Source organism: Bombus pyrosoma, linkage group LG16 (genome assembly GCF_014825855.1).
Source record: "Bombus pyrosoma isolate SC7728 linkage group LG16, ASM1482585v1, whole genome shotgun sequence".
Lineage (NCBI taxonomy): Eukaryota > Metazoa > Arthropoda > Insecta > Hymenoptera > Apidae > Bombus > Bombus pyrosoma.
The window spans coordinates 7,479,340-7,488,192 of NC_057785.1; positions in this window are offsets into that span (position 1 = coordinate 7,479,340).

Genomic DNA, 8,853 nt, shown 5'->3' on the forward strand with positions numbered 1-8,853 from the left:
TCAAATCTCGACCAGAATCCTTCAAGTTTATACTTCTCTAATTTCAGTAAGATTGTGGGGTGATGCAAATTCTACAGTGCGATAATCAGTTAATTAATCCTAAATCGTCATAGTTTTCGAGTTAATAAACAAATAACAAATTATTATTAACTATCGTTAAAACAATAATACCTTCCAATCGTCGATCATATTCGTCGAATAACACGTAACCTAAGACAACGAAAAAAAGACATATTATTCTAAGAAAAATACTTGTATCTTTAGAAATAAGAAAATTCAAGGGAAATAAATTTTCCGAGATACTAACTTAACAGAATTGAGTCAGATCAATTAATTATCGCACGCTATATCTACGAATACTTTACAATTAATTAGCATAACACTATCAATACGCTTTTACAAGGAATTATCGTCGAATATTAAACATTATCTATAATTAGTACTATCATTATTATCATAGTTATCGATTACCGTTAACGATACTAATATTTTCTTAACGATATTTCTCGATTTTACTAGAATTTTCATTTTTACCTTCTTCTATTATACAGAATCGAGTTTCACTTTTGCAAACGCTCTCAAAATTTCGGAAATTTCTTTCGACAACACGCTCCTCTTATCACAGATAAGATTTATGATAGCTCACGTCGCGTTTGCAACCGATCGATCGAAATTTGCCAATGCATTATTCCCTCGATCGGATCGAAGCTTATCAGAGAAAAGAATCGATCAGGACCCCATTTTTCGATACGGAAAATCAGAACGATATCCTTCCCGTTATTTTCGTCCAATATATTTTGTTTATAACAAAGTTCGTGATATCGATAAATTGATGTACTTTTAAGTTTGGTTTAATGCAGGACAATGTTGCGATTGAATCGTGTCGAGGAATTGTAAGAAAGACACTTTATGATTGATGTTCTTAGGCCTTGTTCAAATCCTGACAGTTTTCCATATTTTACGAAATTATTTTAGAAAAATGAAAAGTTCCAATTTTGTCAGAAATTATAGTTTAATTTGATTTTTCGATTTGTTCTGTTTTTATCCTCTAATCAAACACATTGTTGAAATTTTTGTATTGTCGATACAACACGAATATTCATTTGTTAAATAATGGACAAATAATTTGTTATTCTTTAATATTCCTTTCTTAGAATGAATTTCATAATAGTTCAAACGAAATTGTTTGAAACAGAACAATTGGATTTCGTAAAATACAATTTGAACCTGTTTGTCCGTGTTTGTACATGTGTTTGACAGATTTGGCATAATGGTGTACGGAGGACAGCATCATGCAAAAGATTTCTTATTGAGAAATTATAGTCATCGTCGATTCGGGCAAACATTCCATCGTTCACGTAATTTTTCAATACTCTTAGACCAATTACCGTCCCATTCTACCTAACACTAAACACTACCTTTAAAACAATAATATCCACAAAAAATCACTGATTAACAAACATATTAGCAAGAAACGTCTATTAAACCCGATTCCGCAGATTTTGTCCAAGTCTAATTTGTTTCGTTTCGCTATCGCTGTCGATCACACGCTGGTCAATCAAGCTCGATAGTGCTTTCTTTCACGTACTGAACAATATATATATATATTAGATTGAAAAAATTATATTTGTTATCGATGAAACTTTCAATTCTGACGTTTCAGTCGAATTTTTCGAATGCGCATAACATTGATCATATGAATTTTGATAATTCGTTTTTTATCGGAACGATGGAAAGTGCAATAACGAATCAGCGATGACATGGGCAATAAAAATGCCCCGGTGAATGTTCACGTGCTGAGAAGATCGAAGCTTCGAGTGATAGTAGCAGCAAAGTAAAAATAGGGGAATTTCTGCAAAATGGAACCTTCCTTCAAAAAACTGAATCTTCCTTCAATTTCAAAATTACGCATATTTCCTAGAACTTTCCTAGAAAATAAGGTTTTTCTTCTTTTTCGAAGGTCGGGCTTCCCTTTTGCTGTAATAATTGTGAAAAATGACACAACAGTAGTAGCGATAGTAGGCCGTTCGTGAGTTGTCGAAGAGGAGGAAGACGACGATAGGCAGTAGAGTAGTGAAATGGTCGATGATCGGTTTTCGAGCTGGAAGAAAAGTTAGTGGAAACAGAAAAGGCGCGAACAACACACCGTTCAGACAAGTGAAAAGAAAAGCGAAGAATCGTAATAGCAACTTTAATTTCACAATTTGTCCATCTTTTCTAATCTTCCGATATCGATAATTAAACGTTTGACAATTTTTTAAACTAATAAACATGGTATTTTAGTAATATTTTTAAAATGAATAAGATCAACGTTATAAAAATATTTAAAGAAAAAGATACATCAAAAGATATATTCATGATGATATGTTAAATTAATATAAAATTTGATATTCGGCTTGAATTTTTAGAAAAGAATATTTTGACAAAACGATGAACTGGTCCATGACGTGTGGTTTCCCTTCTCTCTTCATTCGAATCTCTTCCTTTTTCTTTTCGTGACAGAGTTCATGCTCGAGATGGAAACTTTCAGAAGATAGAAAAAGGAAATGGTAGATGTATATACATCGAGTAATTACAGTGTACATACTGCTACACATGTATATAGAATATATAGTATATAGATAGAGCTACATATAGAATACCGTATCGTGAAGCTTGAAATTATAAAGTGTTATTAAGTGGAAAATTTCTCCTATACTATATCTCGGTTTCCTTTTTCCTCTGATTTTTCATTTAAGAAAAAAGCTTCAGAGTCTCATAAAAATTACGACTGACATTTTCGTCCGGAAAAACGAATATGGCCCTCGTGCTGCTCGATTCTCAGAAAAAGGATTTTATGGGATGGATTTTAGAGAAATTCTATTGAACACAGAATCGAGCAACGCTTGATTGGATTTGGAAAACGATGAGTTTCGTCTGTTTGAAGGCAGAACTCGCACAATTGTTATTATTGTTTTTCTCTTTTTTCGTTTGTTGTTTGCGCTGCATTTTGGATTTGCTTAATTGAATTTCGGCGGAATTTAATATGTCTCGTGATGGATGGTCTGCGATTGTTAAATCGAAACTTTTCAACGGAATAGAAATGTTTCTTCTTTTTCATTTTCGGGAAAAGAGCATGGGTATGCGTGGTCCTGGAATCCGACACATTAAATTGAATTTTCATCTTTTGAAAAATAAAGTTTCAATCACATGCATGTAAAACTAGAATTTAAGAAAGTTGACTTAATTTGTAGGATTCTTTAGGCTACTTTTTGAACCTTATATATTACATAATTTAGATGCATAGCTATTATAAATTGAACAATTTATTTCCTCCTATGATAATTTAGAATTCTAAGAATTTGTTTATACCATTTATAACAAACATCTTACTTCGCTACGTGGCTGAATTACATTTTAGCTTCAAATAGACCATTAGAATTTTCTAGATTATTGTAAATAGTCGAATCATCGAATGATAAATATTTGTAAACAATTTACCCAATATTGATTTTAAAGGCAGACAGAAAAGATAGAGACAGAACAGCGTGTCAAGGTTTTAGAAGAAAGACTACTTTGTTAGAAAGAAACATCGAATAACAGGCAAAATAAAATATTGAAATTCGAAGAAAAAAATGCTGACACGTCGTCTCGGTGCCATCTTTTCCTTTCGTTCCATTGGAATGTCACGAATGATCGATAATTGATTATCGATCATTTGTGATGTTCGATCTAAAAAAAAAAAAAAAAAAAAGTGAAATAGAATTAGCGTGGATAATTAGTGAAGTGAAAAGTGATCGTACGCGTAACAAGTTTCTCATAAAATGGTCTCTATATTGAAAAGAATTTTTATTATCACACTTTAGTAAATGATATTTATTTCAAATTGTCAATAATTTTCATTAATTTTTAATGATTGCCAATTTTTAAATCTCCAATAATTCTACTAATTATCGATACTAAATTTTGGAAATAATGTTGTACGAAAGGCAACCCCTCGTTTGTCATACAACATTTCTATATAAATATCTTTTGTATTTCTACGTTTTTAAGAGAAAAATCCGAGACCCATTTCATAGATGATTCTTACGCCTCGACTTAAAGATTAAAATATAGTTTTAAATAGAAACAAAGGAGAAGGGGTAGGTAGTAGCTGGATACACAGAAAGAACACAAAAAACGGACAGGTTTATTTATCTTTTCCATTCATTGTTGCTTTTTTTTTTCTCTTGACAAATCGGCTATATTTTGTATATGTAAATTACCCGCTCGCTATCAATCATATTCCCTCATCTGTGCTTGCTTTATCTTTATCGCGTTTAAACCTCTATCCCTTTTCATTATAAACTTTCCTTCCCTTAAATTCGACTCACTCGATTGCTCGTTTCATTTCGTTTTCTTTTTCTTTTTCTTTTTCTTTTTCCAAGACGAGAAAACCGTGATTGGATGGTGGGATGGGGGATGAAGATTAGAGAAAAAAGAACTGAAACTCGCGTGTTACAAACGAAAACGGGGTGGAGAATCAAAAGTACGAAATTATAATTCGTATAATATAAAAATTAAAATTTCCTTTAATATTTATATTATATCGATAGGGATAGCGAGAAAGGAGAAAAAAAGAAAAGTTGTGATTTTTCTTTAAATTACAATCGATCATCGCGAGTATAGTAACAAAGAAAAGCAAAACGAACAAACAATGGAACACCGAAGTGGTCGTGGAAGAACCACCCCTTTGCCTTGTTCTCGTCGACTATTCACGTCCTTTGCGCCCCTCCATTCGATTATCGCTTTTTATATTTCGATACAAAAGTTCCCAGGGGTTTACAGAGAAGTAGTATTCCTCGGAGGAATACTAGATTGAGGCCGCTGCGGAGTGGAACTGAATTTAGGGGCTGCAAAGGGTGAAAGAATTGCATTATATTTCATGTGGAAATTATTTCTGCGGACTTCGAGGACAATGGTTTTCAAATTTTTGATACTTTTATGCCACCTGCGTCCTTGAAGCGGTTTCTCAATTAGTATCGACTAACATTTTAATTTTGAAATTACTGGAAATTCATTTAAAAGAACATCGACAGTGTTGATTTCGAGGTTGTCAATAATTTGTGAAAAAATTCCGTGAAATTCTCATTCTCGAAGTGGTGGAAGTTTCGTTTTGCTTATTCCTTGATCAGTATCAACCGAAACTTAATTTTAATTTAATCAAGTTTCAATTGTTAAAAATTAATAAAAAAAAATACTTCGGGGGCATTGATTTGCAAATTTTTTAGTCCTCGAAGTATTGAAAATTTCGTCGACGGAGATTTAGGGGTGGTAACCATAGGCGAAGATAATAGAGCGCTACTAGTAGTAATAGTAGATGGATAGATAAGTGGATAGCAAGATAAATAGTATAGTAGTAATAATAGTTGTAGTGACAGTTATAGTAATAGTGATAGTAATAGTCGAAACGATAAATACAGTTGTAATAGTAGTAGTAGTGGTAGTAGTAGTGGTAGTAGTAGTAGTGGTAGTAGTAGTAGTAGTGGTAGTAGTAGTAGTAGTGGTAGTAGTAGTAGTAGTAGTAGTAGTAGTAGTAGTAGTAGTAGTAGTAGTAATAGTAGTAGTAGTAGTAGTAGTAGATTGATGTAACAGTATAGTTAAAGTAGTAGTAGTAATAATAGTAATAGTCATAGACGATAGATGCATCGGTAGTACGCAGTTGTATTCGACGCGATAGTTATAGATATAGGAGTAATAGTAGTAGCAGCAATAGTGATAGTATAGTAATTATAGTGTTAGTAATAGTTATAGACGATAGATAGATACAGCGATGATATTGCTAGTAATAGTAATAGTCATAGATAATTGTAGCGGTAGTAGTAGCGATAGCGATAGATATAATAGATGCAGTGACAGTAATAGTCGCGAACGATAGATACAGTGATAGTAATAGATAGATACAGTATTAGTAATGATAGGTATAGTAATAGTAATAGTCACAGACGATAGTTAATAGTAGTAACAGCAATAGTGATAGTAGTAGTAGTAGTAGTTATAGTGTTAGTAATAGTAATAGTTGTGGATGATAGATATAGCAGTAGCAGTAGCAGTACCAGTAATAGTTATAAGAGTAGTAGTACAGTACAGTATAGTATAGTAATAGTAATAGTAATAGTAATAGTAATAGTAATAGTAATAGTATAGACGATATAGTAAGAGTAATAATGATAAGAGTAAGAAGTACAGTATAAAGGTATACGATACACGTATTAAGATAGTGAGAGAGAGAGGAGGACACAGAAAAATGAGAAAGTCAGAGAAAGAGAGTATAGTGTGACTACTAGAAAAGTTACAAGCCAGACAGTAAGAAACAACGAACAAATAAATCAGAAGTAGAAGAAGAAGGAGGAGGAGGAGGAGGAGGAAGAGGAGGAGGAGGAGGAAGAGGAGAAGAAGAAGAAGAAGAAGTAGTAGAAGAGAAGAAGAAGCTGAAGAAGAGAAATAATTCGAAAGGGTGAGAGGGGGTGAGAGATCACACAGAGAAAATAGTAATAAGATGGTATGTGGGGGGGGGAGGGGGAATCGTAGCGCCGAAAAGAGTTAAGAAAAACAGGAAAGATGAAGTGTGTGATTGGCGAGCCTGACAACTAAAAAATTGGAGACCTTTTCCCTTCCTTCTTAACTTCGCTTTTATATCACTTCATTCTTTTTTGTTTACGAAAAACTGAACCAATCGAAAAAACGCTCGATCTTACAAGAAAAAAAAAATCGTTTCTTGCGTGTCCGTGTGTATACAGATTTCGTATGTGTTCGTAAGTGTATATGTATACGTGTATCGCGTGTGTTCCTTAATGAACTCTTTATTTCCTTTCTCTTTCCTAATTCGCTTGCAGCTAAGTTTTACATAAATTCTAGCATTTTTCGTTCGCTCGTTTAAAAAACTAAGCTCGTGCGTCGCAATAGTCGATACAGCCTAAGAGTTATAGAATTAAAAATAATCAAGTAAAAAAAAAAAGAGAAAACAAAAGATAGTATGATAGCTAATAGTAGTATAGTAGCGATACAGTAAATAGTAGTAGAGGGTACGAACTAGGGAATATCAATGACAATGTTAAGGAGTAATTAAATGGGTAATTAGCGCTAGGATTAATTATAATAATAGTGAATAGTGAATAATAATAGTAATCTTAATAAAAAACGAACGCGTGGCGATTAAAGAGAGATAGTTAATTAATTAATAGCGACGACGAAACTGTCGTATGCGTGCGTTGTCTCCGTTCGTATCCATTTAGACGATTAAAAAAATAGGCTAAATAGGTTAACTAATCTTAAAAAAAGAAACAAAAGAAGGTTGAAGATCAGATGAATAAGAAAGAAAGAAAATTAATATATATATATATCATATATATATATATATCATATATATATATCATATATATATGTACATATATAATAAAATTGATATATATATATATATATATTATATATGTATATATATAATAAGATTTATATATATATATATATTATATATGTATATATATAATAAGATTTATATATATATAATTATATATATATATATATATATATATATATACGTATAATGTATATGTTCAGAGGCGACGTGAACGCAACGCATCAGTAATACCGGAAATCAACGAATCTACAATATGCTCCTTCGGGCAAGTTGTAGGGAATCGCTAAACACGTGACCCGGAAGTGACCTTATTAATTCTCACTTAAGTGACCATTTCCTATTTTTTTAAAAAAACTTTTCTGTTGAAGAACGCTAGTCGTATTTTCGTTCGTCCCCCTCTCTGATGAAATTCCATTTTCTACTCTTGAATATTTCCACGCACAATTTTTCCACTTTATTTTTCAATTTATTTTTCGTTTTATTCATTTATGTAGAAAATATTCGACGAGTCTGGAGGGAGAAATACGTAGTTCCATTCAAAAGAAAAATTCGTTCGCAACTTTCGGGTTACGTGAATCGCGAATATTTTTCGAGGATACGGGGCGTAAATGTGCTTGTGTATGTGCGGGGATGGCTCCGTTCGGTAATCGAGGTATAAAAATCCGTAAATAGTAAATCGTGTATAATAATAAATCGTGTCGTGCCGAAAGAAGACACGTGGAAGAGCGATCGTAAACGTGTCCCATACTTACTATCGGTTTTCTTTTCGGAGTCAACTCGATTCGTATGGTTGTGTGCGTCTCTGATTGGCCTCTGTGTGTGTGTGTGTGTGTGTGTGTGTGTGTTTGTGTATGTATGTATGCGCGCGTGCTCGCGCCTATGTACGTGTATCGTGTGTTCAAATACGAAGAAACGCGAACGTGAACGTGAACGTGAACGTGCGAACGCAATTCTGATAAATGCTTCGCGCAGATCGTCGATCGTCGTCGAGAAACATTTGTTAAAAAATTCAACCATTTTATGTGATTTATTTAATTCTACTTTTGTTAATTCGATATTTTTTTTTTTTTTTTTGAGATTTTAATTTTTGGTATTTTCTTAGAGTTTCTAGGTATCTTAATCTTTATTGTGTTGAATTTTTGCAAGTTTCTAAGTCTCGACAGTCTAAGTCTTGAATAGAAAATGATTGTCGTCAATTGTTTAACCTTCCTCGGGTTCTTTCTCCCAGGGTTTGTGAGCTTCGGAATTTGCAATTTGAGGCGGAAAGAGCATCGTGGAATTTCAAAATACTTAAAAATTTTTGTTGAAATGTCTATATAGAGAAAATACTGTACAGTACTAGATATCGAATATCAATACCAGTTGTCGATATTTAATGTGCCTATACAGCATCATTAAAATCAACAGTCTTAAATATCAGAAAATAGTATTTGTCAAGAACACTAAGTGTAATAACAAAAACTCGTAACCAAAGTGAA